Raw genomic sequence first — 17,800 nt, forward strand, 5'->3', positions numbered from 1 at the left:
TTGATTAAATAAGTTCTCAGTCGGATCTCTTCGTGCAGGTTAATCTGTGATCAGTTACTCTCTCTCTCTCTCTCTTTCTTGCTTGGTGCATTGAATGGTGACTGACTGTTGCTCTTGCTTTGTTGCTCATGGCGCTGTCCTGCCAGAACCAGCGATATAAATCCCCTCTGTTAACTGTTACCTCTTGAGATGTCAACGTGGTAGTTCACTTGTGCTACACGTGGTGGATGATGAGTGAGTTGGATGCTTCATGCATGCTTGTGTTTTATAATAAAGGCCGTGTGGTGTCAGGTGTGGGTGGATCAGTTTCTCTCTGGCTCCCAAACTCGATCCATCCATAAAAAATGGACAGAAAGCCACCTGATCACCACCCAAAATTGGTCATTTGAATTGAACAAAACTGTCTCATTAAGGCATTAATGATCCATCCATATACAAGGCAAGAGATGCAGAAACGCACACACGCATATATACGCATATATATATATATATATATATATATATATATATATATATATATATATATGAAATGTACTGATGACGATTACGGATTAATTGGACGCCTTTGCACTTTGCACCATCCGGATCACAAGTTGAATCAGTTTTTTTCCCCTGAGCTATTGTTATCGTAAATGAATTATAAAATAGAGAAAATTCTAATTTAGTACCTTAAATTTTGGGGTAGTATCAAGTTAGTATCTGAATTTTGAAACGTGTCACTGTAGTATTTAAATTTTTAAAAAGTATTAAGTTGGTCCCTGTCCGTCAATTATCTATTGAAATTGTTAAAATTACCCTTCAAAAGAAGATATTGTTTATTATCTTCTACCTTGAGACTGAACCTATTATCTTCAAAGAAAAAGATGATGGAACTGGTGATAAAAGTTTATTGTTTATTGTAGTTTAGAACCCATTCAGACAAATACAATATCAAGAAATTCAGCCATTCCTAATGGTAAAAGTTTATGCTCTCTGATGATGGGGCTGGTGGGTGGGAAGTAAACTCAACTGTCCATCAGCAAAACCATTAATTTTTGGGATAGGTCCACATCGCTAGCATATATAGTTTCATAGTCCATCAAGAGAAAGTGGGTTGGGAGAGTTAGGACCGCTAGCGCCCGTGAACGTGATGTCGTCAACCACCTGAATCCATGGACCGTTGATCAAGTCTATGGGCTTTTGTAGAGGTGTAATGTGGTGGGCTGTGTCTTGCGCCACTAATGTGGGTTGCCTGTATTGTAGCGGGCTGTGTTGTACCGTGCGTGCCGGGCTGCAGGTTGGGTTGCAGGCCAAAATGAGTTTTTTTTCTTAAAAAATAAATTAAAAAAAATCTTAAAATTTTATTTCATGTAAATTTTGATGTATACAATTGTTTATATATATGATATAAAATAAAATTATATATATATATTAATATATTCTTGTATAATTATTATATATGTATATAAATATATATTATATATGTGGGCTATGTCATACTGGCCCATGGGCCTCAACAACCCCATTTCAGTACTTGAACCGGCCCGGTCACCAACAGGTTGAACCGTTGAAGACACGGGTTCTAACAACTTATCACTGACCAGCCCTGTCCCCAAAAGATATGTGGTCTCTTCTATTTTGATGGATTGGTGATGGAGCCCATTTGAGGATGACAGCCAGATTTCTGCTAGTAAACACAAAGCCCTTAATAGAAAATGCCGATGGACAAATAAAAAATGAAGCAATTCTTCTCGGACCAAAAATGGTAGGAGACTGTGTAGTGTGTCTTCCCTTTTAATATGTTGGGAAGATTCCGCTAAGCCGGTTCGACTGCTTTGAATTTGAATTGTTTGGGATAAACTATTCGAAAAGGTTGAGGCAGACAGACAGCCCTTCAAATCAGAAATCACGACGGCCAATTTGGGCACTGATTCTAAGAATGTTAGAGATGGCACTGATTCAGAGATGAATGATTTGCTTTGAGTGTTAAACATTAGCTTAGCTGGAAGTTAAAAGGTAAAAAATGATGGAAGGAATATGAATTCATTTAAAAGTATAGCTTTCATCAACTAATTCTTGAATTCATTTTAAATACTCCCTCTTGTTAGGGATGCACATACATACATGTTGCTACCAAACTGCCTTACATAAAGATGGAATATGTACTTGTCTAATTATAAGAAAACAGAAAACTAGCTCATATTCATGTTGACTTGCAATAACCCTAACTATATTGGTGGACCTTGTTAACATGGTATAGATGGCCTTCTTCTATGCTATCTCAAGTTTTCAAAGTAACATGGTGTACGTTGCTACTGGCATGCAGCAGAGAAATGGGTCACCATCCTTCGGTCGGTATGAACTGAACACAACCATCCTGATGATAAGAGACAATCACAAACAGTCAAACACTTTTTTAACTACCTGCCAGCCTATTTCCTATTCACTTTTCCTACCCACTCTCTACCCCTTCTGAATTAAGCAATTCACGGCGGGTAGAGAGTGGGTAGGAAAAGAGAGTAAGAAATCTGAGCTTATTTTAGGCTTGAATCCTAAAAATGCAAATTCGAGATGAGTGACTGATTGTAGGGCTCAACTCAATCCTTTGATATAATTAGGTCAAAATCAGATTAGAAATATATAACCCTAAATGCAAGACCCACAGTAATTATTTGAAGACGGTATCTAAAGCAACCATGTTTAGCAATATGCATGTGGCTCTACTATCTCTAAATTGATTTTTTTTTTTTCTTCAACTTAAGCTCTGTCTTCCATGTTTACCTAAGCTCCAAGCTTTTTAATAAGATGCTTTGGAGTTTGGACCCATTTGCTACTATCCGATCCACTTGTTTCCTAAGTTGGCATGAGCACATGACTACCCATATCCATATCATTTGGTTTCCCTTTTGTGGGGTGGGTGGTAATTGCTAATTAAAACTGGATTCCAACACCAAATCTTTTACACAAACTGGACTATTTATATATATGATGACCAGCCAATTTTTTGGTTTTTGTTCATTGAGAATTGACCCAATCAAATTCTTTGTTCCAGTTCAAGTTGAGGATTAGATACTCAGTGTATGCATGGGTTAGAGTATCTATAAGAGATATGGGCATATAGCTAGCCCATTCATCAAGTCTTTACCACCCATTGAACTGACATTGTCTTTGATTTGTGAGCCATTCAAAACAACATACGCTGTTGACTCTGTGTTTCAAAAATTTCCTACCTACAAACCCACAACTCTACAAATACCACTGCAACTCAATATCACTTTCGTATCCATAAGATACACAGTAGTACACACATTGCAAATTTGTCTTAGTTGACATAAAAAGATTATGGCTAAGCCTTCCTGCATTTTGTTCTTCGTCCTCCTAGTTCTTTCAGGTTTCTTATTAAACTTTCCTCATTTTCATTTGTTTGTCTCTGTTTAGTGTTTACCCATCCATTTGAGATCATTTAATTTCTATAATACATGAACACATCTTTCTGTATCAATATCAAAAACCAACTTGCTATGGAAGAACACATTTTTCACTTTTGGTATTGATATATAGATTTGTATTTATTCTTTGTGTCTCTATATTTCTTCAACTTATAAAGGCTGCCTCCTCTGCTATACATACAAATGGGAATCCTGATGCAATAGAAACAGACTTGGTCTAATTCCTCCTCCCCCCCAACCTTTCTTTCATTTGTTTTTTTTTTTTTTTATATTCATTTGCTTATTGTATAAATGCGATGGTTGTTGCAGTTGCATCAATGGTGCCCATTTCCGATGCTGAAAATAGATACCAAGATGTTCAGAACAGCTATGGTTGTGAAATGGAGGAATGCCGCCAGTGGTGCTTCAAGGTGTTCCATGCCAATGGTTTTTGCCGTACCATTGGTTCTTCCAGTCGCTGTATCTGTGTCTAGAATTGTGATTAGTTGAATAATCTCTTCCCTTTTGTTGGTGATAGAATTCAGCTTGCTCTAAATTAAATAAATAGAAATTGCACTAGTAGTTTGTTTTCCCTCTACCATCTCTTCCTCTAAGTAAATGCATATATTAAATAAAAGTGGCATCTCTGTTGCACTAGATGAAAGCAAAAAAAGTTCGGTCATTTGCTTTCTGCTTTGTATGATCTTAGAATGTGAACAATTTAAAGGAAGCAATTCTGCAAATAGATGCCAAAGTTGTTCAGAACAGCTATGGTTGTGATCTTGCCTCATGCCGCCAGTGCTGCTTTCAGGCATACAACGGCAGTGGTCTTTGCAGTGTCACTGGATTTGGTTCCTACTGCTGTATCTGTGTCTACAGTTATAATTGAGCTGAATAATCTCTTCCCTTTTGTTGGTGATGGAATTCAGCTTGCTCTGAATAAATTGGAATTGTACTAGTGTTTGCTTTCTCTCTACCATCTCTTCCTTTTAAGTAAATGGATATTACATAAAAGAGAGTGACATTGCTCTTGTACTAAGTGAAAACAAAGAGTTTTATTATTTATTTCCTGCTTTGTATGTTCTAAGAACATGAACAACTTATAGTGTCACTTGATTCATGCTAAGAATGCAATTTCTACCCTACTCAGTGCTTACCACCCACTCCTACCCATCTCAATGAGTTGTTTTCGTGGTTGAAATTTTCGGGGCAGGACGGGTTTTGAGATTTTACGATTCACACGAGTATAGGTAGGTAGGGGGGTGCTCACGGTTCGGTGGTTTTTTTTTTGAACAAAACCGACTTGATTGGTTTTTTAAAAATCTGAACCAAAACCAAACCGATGTAACTGGTTAATCGTGGTTTGGTTTTTCGGTTTTTTTTTGCACTCAAAATTAAAAAAAAGGGAAAAAATATCTGAACAAGCATGGCAGAGGGGCAAGCTGGCGAGGGAGAAGTGGTGGCCGATGATTTGCCAGTGCTGGACTCGTTGGTGGTTGTTGTTGCCTGAAGTAAAAGCATGAGAGGTGGCGGAGCCACGAAGATGAGAGATGAGAGAGACAGAGACAGAGCCTGGGAGGTGGCGGTCCTGGCGGAGTCGAGGTGGCGATCGGCATCTGGTTGGTTGTTGTAGCTAGGGCTGGCTAAGCTGGCTTGCTGCTTGCCAGCAAGGCGGCAACCGATGTTGTGTTGTTGCTGCGTGCTTGTCTACTTGATGGTTGGCGCGGCAGAGACGAAAATAACAGGCAACAGAGATTCAGAGAGAGAAAGAGACACCGAGAACTGGGGAAGCATCGAAGCAAGGGGAAAACTAGCCACTAGGTGAGAGGCCATTGGTCGGAGGACGATTACCGTCGGAGGAAAAACAAGGGGATTGGGGAAGACGAAGAGACAAGACTGAGAGAGTGAGAAAGCCAAGGGGCAAGGGTTAGCCTATTAGGTTTCGAAGAAGGGGAAATTGGGAAAGGAGAAAACTGAAAAGGCAGACAGGCCACAGGGGCATGCCTAGGTTTATTCAATTTTAAAAAATAAAAATAAAAAATATAATATATATATATATATAATATAATATATTATTGTATATATACTGGTCGGTTCGGTTAACCGTCGGCTTTTTTATAAGGTTAACCGAAATAGAACCAAAATTTTTGATTTTTTAAGAATATCGAACCGAAACCGAACTGACTGGTTCAGTTATTCAATTTTTCGGTTTGGTTTTTTGGTTTTTTTTGCTCACCCCTATGGGTTGGATATGGAATTAAGTTATTGTTATAAGGCATATGAACCTATGTATTTGGTGTTGAATTTAATAATATTTTGAATTTTATGTGAAAGATAATTGATAGTTTATATGTTTTATACATTTTTTAATCAAATAATTGAAAATTTTGATGTTTGTTCATGCTATTTTATTTGTTTATTGCTTCTATAAAAGGAAACTAGATGTGGGTTTTGAACCCTACTTGCTAACCTGACCCACCCATACTCAAATGCAAGGAGGGTAGGATTAGGCCCTGTCAATGATACCCAAAAATCTATGGCCCGATTTGACATTCGATTCGATTATCTCGAATTCGGATGATGTATTTATGTAATTGGGTTGGATTCAGATGTTACAATCTACATCTAATTAATAATCAGATTGGATTCTGATTTGACCCCATTCGATCCGATTATACTATAATATTTATTAATTTTAATATATAAATTTTATATAGTTATATTTAAAATTATAAAAATATATTATATATGAATTTATATATATAATAATTTAGTATGTTATATTTATATTAATTTATTATATATAAAAGTTGAAAAATAAATATTTTTTAATTTTTTTGATATTTTAGAAAATTTATAGTGGAGTTGGATTAAATTTGAATCCTATTTGAGTTCGTTAGGATTTGAATTCAAAATTGAGTCTTTAAATTTGATCGAATTTCGAATTGGATTTGGATGTAGGTTCTCATTAATCGGATCAGATGTGGATTTTTTTGCATCTGATCCAATTACAGCCTTAGGTGTGAGGAAGAGTTTTGCACTTTCATGTGTTGGAAGGGTTTAGATTGTGAAAATCCAACAACTATAGGTTTAGAGGGCACATGTTAAGAGGTCTAGTGTAGTGGGGTTAGACGAGTAGGATTTGGAATTTATAAAATCCCCCCAAACTTGCCCTATTGCCATCTCTGGTCTCTTATAAAGCCATTTCATTTTCATTAATAGAGGGTAAATTGCAAATTAGTCTCATTTTAGTACTCAAACTATATCGGAAAACTATTAATTTAATACCTATCAATAGTGGTCTATAGTTTTTTGTATTACATGATGATATGTGCAACTTATTTTTAAAATGTCAAAATTACCCTTTTTAATAGTTTTGAAACCATTTTACCTTAATTGTCTTTCCCGACAATGAGAAAGAATTACTCACTTCTCCAGCAACAACGACAATCTATCTAATCCCTCTTTGTTATTGATTGAATAACTAAAAAAAGATTACAACGACGACAGTCCAAAATCCTCTTTTCCAATAGAGTTTTTTTCATATAACTTTCTTGGTAAGAAGTACCAATTCTTGGCAGAAATATAAAGTGAACCGTGGTTCTCAATCATAGGAAAATTAAAAAATATTTAAATATGACTATTTTAACCATTTCAAAATTATACATTTCTTACCTAATCAAAGTAAACTGGAAGGATATCTGTGTCCTTTCATCTGCCATCTAATATCGATTAACGATTTTGGAGTGACTGATAATTTTCAAAAATTCAAATGCAGTCAATCAGAGTACTAAAATGCAATTTACCCAAAGAGCCAAATGTCTCAAAAGACACATGTGGTGAGAATACTGAAAAGCGCGGGGTTGGAAATTGGTTGTAAGAGAGAAGAGAGGGGCTCCAATCTCTACCTACGACTACGAGACATTACAGCTGCGCAATGAAAATATCTCCCTTGATCAATACACAGTGGTGATGTTTTGTGGGTAGCAGATCGAAAGTGGGAAGAGAGTGGACGGGTCAGGAATCGGACTTGCTTTGTAACGGAGTTTGAATCTTCGAACGTATTAGTTCTTGAGCGTTTATTTTCGCTACTTTATTTTATCAGCGCCCAGGTAAACGAAGAGAATTTTCAAACGAGAGAGAATGAGAAATTGTGAAATTCGACGAAATTGATTATGGATTTGCCATGAGAGAATCAGAGCCGACGAAGAGGATATGTCCAAGTGTGTGGTAATATCCTTCAGAAACTAATTTTTTTTTTTTTTTTTTAATATTACGACTTTTAGCAAGAAAGTGGGAAATATGGGATCTAAAGTTTGGTATAAGACGAGAGAAATTCAGTGAGCAATTCAGATGGTGGCTTTTAGATCTGCTTGTTTTATGCATTTGTGGTTGTGCGTTTGTTAATTCTCTGATGTCTGTAGCACTTAGCTCCTTTCTCCTTGTCTTTTTTCATTATCAACGAATGAATTGAAACATAAATTATTTTGTTCTGCATGTTGCTGTTTTACTAAGGAATACTTAACCCTTGTCTTGGGTTTACATTGGAAGATGTACATATATATTGGTGTGGCATGAAAAGGGCTTAGAGATTCAGTATCAGTTTTAGTATGTACAACCAGTTATGGAATGCCCAGCAACTCAGCCTAGTTAGAGAAACGAAAACTAATTAGGGGAAGAGAAAGCAATCACAATTTATTTATGACTAGGTTGGTTCCTTGCAGAATTGAGTAGGATCTCCTGCTTAGACCTGTTCATGGGCCGGGTAGCCCGATGGTCCGGCCTGCACCCTGGTCGGGCTTGGTCATGTAATTAGGCCCGTGGGCCTGATCTCGTGCCTAACACAGTAAGCTCGATTATGTTTCAGACCGAACTCGAGATTTGTCAAAAAAGCCTAGCCTAGCCCGGCCTGATTCAACATTATATATTTTATAAAATATATAATGTGTATTTTATATATTACATAAAATATATAAATAATATAATATTTATTGAAATATATATATTTTTATTTTTTTTCTTTATAATTTCTCTTTCCCCTCTCTCTCTCTCTCTATTCAGCCGATTCAGCAGTAGTAACAGCATGAATTAAATTTTGGGCTCGGGCCTAGGCCTGGGCTTCGAGCTTTTTATGAGGGCTGGGCTTGGGCCCAAGTTGTAGGCCCGATGGTCGGGCCGGGCTCAGGCTCGGGCCTTAGAAAAATCTATTAATACAGAATGAAAGCCCGGCCCATGAATAGGTCTACTCCTGACTGAGTCATACTCAGCTTGGCCAAAATTTTGAATATTTGGAATGAGCCAACAAAATGGTGACAAGCTTGATAAAGAGGCCATGTAAATTTTCAAATTTCTATGGGGACAAGTTAATATGAGAGCCACGTATGAATCTGAATGTCTTTTATGCTACTTCCCCTATTTAAGTTGGACCTAAATTAAATGGACTAGAAGGTTTACTATCTTTTTTTTTTGTTATTTTTTTTGAAGAATATAAAGAAATACTTGTATTATTGATGGCTTCCCATAATGTACATCGAGTGGTTATACATGGCACCCAAAAAACATATCTATACTGTATATAAAAGTGTGGATGTAGAATGAAAGTTTTTTTTGAACTAAAATTACCATCTTATTTTTTTATTTAAGGGTATAAAAGTCATTTTATTACAACTTTAATGTCAGTTTTTATGGCTACTAAAATGCTCATATTTGTATATCTAATCCATCTTTAATTGTAAGGGTTTAAAATGTAACTTCAATTATTAGTTTATTACTTTTCACCTCATTTAAACCCCTCTCATTAAACCTTATACTCAAGGTATTAACTCTCAGTTTCTCTTATTAAATCTTATATTTAAGGCCCCGTTTGGTTCACGGGAATAGGGGTATGGAATCAGAATCAGAATGGGTTATTTCGATTCCAACTGTTTGGTTGGGCGGAATCAAAATCCCATTCCCATTCCTACTGGAATGGCATTCCCCCATTTGAGGGAATGGCCATTCCTTGCCCCTCCCTTGGGAATAAAATCCCATTCCTGTTGATTTTAATTCCCATTCCCATTCATGTCTGAACCAAACAGACAATGGGAATGGACCATTCTGATTCCGATCCAAAGGATTTTGATTCCGATTCCGACAATGATAAATGCTACTAATTAGATCTATATCAATAATTTTAACAATATAAACCCATATAGTTTGAAGCTGATTAAAAAAAAAACCATTCTTTATCCAAGTGGTGGCTAAGCAATTCAACCATTCGAATAAATTTGATTAACCTATGAAGTCATAATCAGGTAATAAAAATTTTAAAATAGAAATAATATAAAAAATTATAAAAATGTTGAAAAATTTAGACACATTTATGATATTTTTATTAATCAAATTAAAAAAATAATTGTAACACAAGAATTATTTTTATTGAAAATGAAAATGAAATACATAATTTAGAATTGACCAAAAATGAAATTATTTTACTATTTGACAAATATCAATAGTTCAACTTTTGGGTCAAATGTGCTCACCTTTAATATGATAAATAAATAATAAAATATAAAAATACAAAAATGAAAAAACACATAAATTTTGCAAAAAAAACTTTAGGCACATGTATAATATCATATATTTATCATGTTTAAACAAAAAGTAAGTGTGACTTATCAAAATTATTTTTAAACACAAAAGTGTAGAAAAATTGAACACATCTATAATTCTATATTTACACTACTATTAAAAATATGAATAAGATTGTGAAACTTTCTTTTGATTAAAATACTCATTTTTAACTTAATCTTTATTTAACTTTGAGGTTTAAATTGTAAATTGAACTACTATTGACCTCATTCAATTCTCTCTATTTAGATCTTACATTTTTTATAAATGAATAAAAGAAGATACACCACAAAGATAAAACATTACAAAAAGAAGAGTATAGCCAAGTGAGTAGGCCTGTCAATGATACTTGAAACTTCACAACTTAATACGATTATTAAATATTTGGATGAGACATTTATGTAATCAGATTTAGATTTTGTATTATGCATCCAATTAATAATAAAAACAAAAATAAAAAATAAAAAATAAAAAATGCATAAAGTTTATAAAAAATTTTAGATACATTGTTACTATCATTATCATCATCTAGACATGCCACATACAAAGCATGTGCACACTTATTAGTAAAAAAAGAAAACAAGATAACTAATTACAAAAAAAAAAGAGGTTCAATATAAGAAATTTAACTAATGACCCTGAAAACCTAAAGTATCAATAGCCAAGAAGCACGCATTCCAATAGTGTTCCTCGTGACTTCCTCCATTAATTGACTTATACTGTTGAGAATTCTGATATTTCTTTCATGCTATATAACCCCCACATGATGGAGTAAGGGAATGAATCCCCTTCTGCTTAGACCTCTTAAATTCAATCCATAATGGAGTAAGGGAAGCACCAGGAGACTCCAAAATAGATTTAAGTAATGAAACTAGATTTGAGTAGTGAATCTGCTATGGAGCACAAGTGACTTACCAATACCTACGAAGAGTTACTGATGCACAGAATTCTGAGCTTGAGCATGGGTTGTGTTTAGGCCCAGGCCCAAAAATTTTTGGGCCAAGCCCGAGGGCCGCACTTTAGGCCTAACTTTTAATATATTTATGGTTTAGTTGTTGGCCTGTTTATTATTATTATTATTATTATTATTATTATTATATATTTTGAATACTTGGTAGACCAGACCAATACGACGTTTCCATGTTGAAATCTGGCCAACTTTAGGGTATAAATCAGAACCAGATTCACGTGATCCAACTCCCCAAAACCACCAATTAACCTTTATACTTTTGAATCCAAACCAACAGCAACAGCCAACAGGTGCATGTGCCACCACGCAAATGGGTTAGCATCATGGTTTTTAAAATCAACCCGGACATCGAACCGGTCAGGGGTCTGGTTACCGGGTTTAATGGTCCGATTGTTTAAACAGAACGGTTGGCCCATTCTGACAAAAAATAAAAAATTAAGAAAAATAAAAAATGGTCAAAGCCGTTTGAATAGTTAATCACCCAGTTCAGCGGTTTGCTGACCAAAATCAACTGTTTTTGAGGAAAATCCAGTTTTGGGGGAAAATGGAACCAGTCACCTGACCGATTCCCGGTTTTTCTGGTCCAATCATCCGGTCCGATCCGATTTTAAAAACCATGGTTAGCATTAATTTTCTTGTAGATGAGTCAATCACTTCACTTGAACTTCTGTTTGTGATTTTTTTTTTTTTTTTAGATTGGCCTTTCTAAAATCCTTAATTCTAGAGAGTAGATTCAATCAACTTTGTCTCAACTTTTAGCTGCGTTCTCTGGATTTTTCACGAAACATAGCTTATTGAATTGGACTAGTGCAGACTTAATGGTCCAAAGTATTTATTGGATTGGATTGGATTGGATGGACCTGGTCAATTTGTAATGGATTCACATTGGACTTGGTCAGGTTTGACCAAATCCAGTCCAATTGACACCCCTACTTCCAACAATATACAGGTCACGGAGGATTGGGTTTAGCCCAATACCATAACCTATCTGTACTCGTACAAATTGTGAAACCTCAAAAATCGTCCCTGCCCCAAAAGTCAGTTTTCCAAGTGAAAAAACACCCCATTGAGGAGGATAGGGGTGCGTACCCACCTAGTAAGGTAGAAATTGGCGTCCCAACCATGAATTGAGTAACGCTATAAGCTTCCTACTAATTACTATTGATTTGACTTGGACCTTCTTGGTTAGTGTCCAGAATTGCCTCCTTTAAATTGTTCACGTTCTAATTAAGAACATACAAATTAAAGCAGAAAACAAAAATTAAAGAAACTGTTTTGTCTTCAATTAGTACAAGAAAGAGCAATGACACTTTATTTAATATGCATTTAATTACTTAGAGGAATAGATGGTAGAGAGAAAGCAAACTACTAGTAGTGCAATTCTCGTTTATTTAATTAATTAGATGAAGCCGAATTAATAATCCATGCATCACCAACAAACAGGCAAGAGATTATTAATTAAACTACTTAATTACAATTGTAGATACAGACACAGCGTAAGGGATTAAATCCACTGCCACTGCAAAGACCATTGCCATTGTACTCCTGGGTGCACCACTGCCGGCATGAGGCCAGATCACAATCATTGCCATTCCCAACAGCTCGACATAAGGCAGCATCCGAACTGGGCACCATTGATGCAACTGCAACAACCATGCATCGATCGTTTATACAATAATTAAGCAAATGAATATTAAAAAAAGGGTGCGTGGGGGGTGGGGGAATCACACCAAGTCTGTATCTATTGCACCAGGATTAATTCCCATTGTCACCCATAAATGGCTTCATGTATAGAAAGAGAAGGCAATCTCTATAAATTCTAGGAATATAGAGCCACAAATTTATATATCAATACTAAAAACAAAAGAAAGAATAACAATGTTGGAATGTTGACAGTTGCACTATGTGATGTTATGTGGTGCACTACTGTGATGTGCGACCATGCATGGCTGCAATGAAGTGTGGGAGAAATGTAGCTTGCAACTTCACAAATAGCATGTCTGCTTTGGATGCTGGTACACAAAAATGTGTTCGTGTATATAGAAATGATCATAAACAGATGGGTAAAGAGAGATAAACAAATGAAACTGAGGAAAGTTTAAGAAACCTCAAAGGAGTAGGAGGACAAAGATGAAACTGCAGAAAAGCTTAGCCATCTTTCTCTGTCAACTACTTAGACAAATTTGCAGAGTGTCCTATTGTGCAAGAAAACTGTGTATCTTCAGGATATGGAAATGATAATGAGTTGCAGGGGGGGTATTTATAGAGTTGTGGGTCTGTAGATTTATTCATAAAGAGCACTCTAAGGCCTTAATCTAGGTTCTAGGTTTTGGATTGCTAACAAAATCAGTTTTGAGTAGAATAGTTTGCTTTTAGTTGGGCAAAAGGTCAGCTCAAATTTTTTTTGTTTGTTCCAAGGTCAGCTCAACTATGCATCTCAGTTTTTTAATCCATATTTTTTGGTAGAAAAGTTTCGTAAGCCATGAGATATTAGAACTTGGGAGGGAAATTTTCAAACACATCGAGTCATGAGTATATGTTGTTAGATTGGCACACAAATCAAAGACAGTGTAACTTCAATGGGTGGAACAGCCTTGATGAATGGGGGCCATATGCCCATCTTTTAAAGATACTCTTAACCCATAGAACGATCTGTATCTAATCCTCAACTTGACTGGTCATCAGAAATAGTTCAGTTTATGAATGAGATTTGGTGTTGGAATCCAGTTTTACCTCCATGTTGGTGGGAAGATGGCTAAGTATGTTCTCTATAGAAGCATGAGATAGGGCGGAGCAGTGCCTCTAGTTGGTAATTACCACCCACCCCACAAAAGGAAAGCAAATGACATGGGCTCGAGTAGTCATGTGCTCATTCCAACTTAGTAAACAAGTGGATGGTATCAACTTTTGAAGTACCAAATGGGTCCAGCACATCTTATTAAGAAGCTTGGAACTTGGTTAACAATGAAAGATAAAGCTTAACATGAAGAAATTTTATCCTACAATCCATCAAATTAGGACAATTCAAAACTTATTCCACACTATTGGACTTAATTGTGTCCACTTACCAAGTAATTAGTGGATCCACCTGTTCTCTGTCCTATTAACTAACAAATTATTTGCTAACAAAGTAAGCAAGTAAAGTTTTTCTATACTTTTTGGTTAGGATCAAGCGTACAAGTACTGTAAATGCCATCTCTTAAGAGATAGTAAAGCTGCATATTGCTAAACATGGTGTTTATTTATTCACCATCTTCAAATAATTACTGTGGTCTCGCATTTGGGGCTGTATATTTCTAATCCAGTTTTGGCCTAATATCAAAGGATTGACTTCAATGAACTGAACTGACCTGAGCCCTACCATCAATTATTGAGCCAGAGGCCAAGCTGAGAAGATCTTGACTCATCTCCATTAGTTTAGGATAATATTTTATCTAGTTGTTATGATTGGATTGGCTTTTAATTTACTAAAGCCTTTTTAACTCTTTTATTGCTCCAAGTTGCCTACCAAAAAGGTGGGTGTATATATATGCATTTCAAATTTTACATCTTATAGACGCACGCCTGTTCGTGCATGCATAATCAGTGAACAAGAATCCATCGATGCATGGGTAGGTGTTATATAATTTTATGATTTAGTTGTTGGCCTGACCCATTAGACCAATGGAGTTTTTCCCAGGTTGGTTAGTGGTTATCAGGTACCACAGTTGTCAATCTTATATCTACTGACCTTTTTTTATATTATTATTATTATTATTATTATTATTATTATTATTATTATTATTATTATTGTTGTTGTTGTTGTTGTTGTTGTTGTTGTTGTTGTTGGATTTTAATCTCATAAGAAATTAAATCCAATAGGTTTGATTGGTCAATTACATGAGAAATTATACCTACATACTTGATTGAAAAATTAGCTTTTTTCTTATAAAACTCAGTTTTGAATTTATCTAAAAAATTATAAGCTTTGTTTTCAGCTTTTGACTGGGTTCACAGGATTTTTTACTAAACATAGCTTATTGTTAATATTGGGCCCACCTCAGAAAAGCAGAAGCTGCTGCGCTTCAGCCCTCCCAAACAGGCGCTGATTCTGAAAATGTTAGAGATGGCACTGATTCTGAGAATGTTAGGTATGGTATAAATGGTTAATTTGCTGCTTGAAATACTTAAATGAAAAAAGAAAGAAAGGAACAAGAATTCATTTAAAGGTTGGTTTGTTTTCATCAACAAATTGTTGAATTTGCCAAGACAAGAGAGGCTGGTTGAGCAGTTAAACATAAATACTCTCCCTGTGTGTGTATTACTATCAAATTCTATACCTCTAATGGTTGGTTGGGCATATAAGAAATAGTTTATTGACTACAATACCTGAAAGATGTGATACTGAAAAAACTTACAACCAATGAAACGGGTTTTCATCAAAATTCAAAATTCACAACATGTGTTTCACCAAAAACTTCAAAGTAACATGGTGTTTGTTGCTGCTGGCAGCGTCATATATATATATATATATATATATATATATATAGCAGAGAAATGCTGTGTTTTCCGGTATGGAGAGTCACTGGACACAACCATCGTCAGACGACTCAGACCCCCCCCTTACCACAATGAAGCAGCTTGCATTTCAGACATGTCTCACCTACAGCCTACAGGTATGGGTAGGAGCCTAAACTAAAAATGGTGGGGATGAGCCAAGATTTTATTTGCTCATTCAACTGATCAACCCTTTGACATTAGGCCATGCAAAATTGGATTAGAATTTAGAAACATATATACATACATACATACCCTCAAACAACATTGAGTGAATTAGCATTAATTGTCTTTGATTTGTGTGCCACTGCCACAGTCAAACAACATACCCTCTTGAGTCTTGAGTCTTGACCTAATCTGTTTGAGTATTTTCCTCCCAAGTTGTAATATCTCATGGCTTAGAAAAGTGAGTGATCAGATGCATATTTGACCTGACTTTGTGCCCAATTGAATTCTATTTAGGAATAATAAATCTACAGACCCACCACAACTCTGTATATAAATTCCCCTACAGCTCATCAGCGTTTCCATATCGATCGAGAAGATAAGAAATTTTTCTAAGTAGTTGACAGAAAGAAAGATGGCTAAGCTTTTCCGCAGTTTCTTCTTCTTTGTCCTCCTACTCCTTTCAGGTTTCTTCTTAAACATAATATAATTAATTTCCACATGAATATGCGTTTTATGATGATCATTTTTATAACATAGTACACGAATATATATGCATCTTCATTCCACACTGACACTGCCATGGTCACTTCACATGCATGGTGCAACCTTCAACACGGTCCAATATCGTTATTCTGTTATTCTTTGATTTTAATTAGTATGTATAGATTAATTTGTGTTTAGCTCTATAAATATTCTTAATTAGAATTTTAATTAAATGTGTAACTAATTAACGATGGATGGATGGTGCAGTTGCAGCATCAATGGTGGCGGGTTCGGATGGTGCAAAAAGATGCCAAGTTAGTCAGGAAGGGAGGGGTTGTGATCTGGCCTCATGCCGGCAGTGGTGCCTCCAGTCCTACAATGGCAATGGTCTTTGCGCTCCTGTTGGATTTGGTTCTTTTCGCTGTGTTTGTGTCTACAATTGTAATTGATCAATAAATCAATAATCCATCCTTCTCTCTTTCTCTTCCCTTTTCCCTTTTCATCATCATCATCATCATGGAAGATTTCTGCTTCCTCTAAATAAACAATAATTAATTTTAATTGCACTAGTTGTTTATTTCCTTTATTTCTCTCTACCATCTCTTCCTCTAATCAAATGCATACCATTTTAAATAAAAGAGTGGCTTTTGCCTTCTTTGTTCTTATTTAGAACGTGAACAATTTAAAGGAGGCAATTCTGAACCAACCAAGAAGGTCATTCCAATAGTAATTACTAATTATTCACTCTATTCAATTCAGAATTATGGAATAGGAAATACAATTTTAGTGGGTCCAATCCGAACCCGAACCAATCGATCCCACAATTTTACATGGGATGGACTTGGATTTATAGTCCTTGAACTGAGCCTGGTCCCAAAAGTTCTGATTGGCATTGAGCCTAACCCTTAGGTAGCCCAATACTGCTTCATCCTAATCCCAACCTGAAGGCTGAAGCCGACCCAATATACATGCACAATAGAGGCCGACCCAAGCAGGGAGTTGGGCCGTAGCCATGCTCATCAGGGTTGTAAATGTAGGCTTCATAATGAGCTAGACCAAATATTTGAACCATGATTGTATCTTTCCTTTAGGCCTGCGTTCAGAAGGGCCCATTTTAAATCACCAATCCAGGCCAGCCCACTTAAAGATTGTATAGGCTTGGATTGGGCTACAGCGGCTTGCTCAGTGCTCGAGATAGACCGATCTTAACAGGCTTAGAATGAGGAAAAATAGTAGAGCCCACTCCTATTTTCTTGTTTCCATGGTCCATTCATTCCAATGTACGCCTATAACCAATCAACCACTCTTATCGGAGTTTCACCTAATCAAACTTCATTAGCAGGCAACGACAATGAATTACTCTTAGATGGGGAGGTCTGTAATTGGATTGGGTAAGTCGGGTTTGGGTTGGATTAAGATACATCGGATTGACTTCGGGCCGGATTAATTCTGAGTTGAGCCAGCAAACGTTAGAGTATAACCCTAAACGTTAAGGTTAGAATTGATCCATGCGTCAATTCGAGTCATCCCTAAAAATAATTAGAATTTTAAAAATGAAACAGCATAAAAAGTTTGAATCGATCCTCCAAGTTTCTCATAGCGTAGTAAATGTTCTACACCGGTTCTC

The 17,800-nt window shown here is 35.9% G+C and overlaps 3 long non-coding RNA genes across 3 annotated transcripts; 2 read left to right on the top strand and 1 right to left on the bottom strand.

The window, feature by feature from the left end:
- The first annotated feature begins 3,029 nt into the window (after window positions 1–3,029).
- Window positions 3,030–4,377, top strand: LOC148801011 (uncharacterized). Its single transcript, XR_016084530.1, has 2 exons — window positions 3,030–3,370; window positions 3,738–4,377. It is a non-coding gene; the product is annotated as an uncharacterized LOC148801011 (long non-coding RNA).
- A 7,959-nt stretch (window positions 4,378–12,336) lies between these two features.
- On the bottom strand, window positions 12,337–13,997 carry LOC148801012 (uncharacterized). Its single transcript, XR_016084676.1, has 2 exons — window positions 13,094–13,997; window positions 12,337–12,629 (listed from the first exon to the last, which is right to left on the bottom strand). It is a non-coding gene; the product is annotated as an uncharacterized LOC148801012 (long non-coding RNA).
- A 1,862-nt stretch (window positions 13,998–15,859) lies between these two features.
- LOC148801013 (uncharacterized) lies at window positions 15,860–16,661 on the top strand. Its single transcript, XR_016083505.1, has 2 exons — window positions 15,860–16,154; window positions 16,441–16,661. It is a non-coding gene; the product is annotated as an uncharacterized LOC148801013 (long non-coding RNA).
- Window positions 16,662–17,800: the final 1,139 nt, after the last annotated feature.

This window comes from Nelumbo nucifera, chromosome 3, assembly GCF_055504915.1.
Source record: "Nelumbo nucifera cultivar China Antique chromosome 3, China Antique-T2T, whole genome shotgun sequence".
NCBI classification, from domain to species: Eukaryota; Viridiplantae; Streptophyta; class Magnoliopsida; order Proteales; family Nelumbonaceae; genus Nelumbo; species Nelumbo nucifera.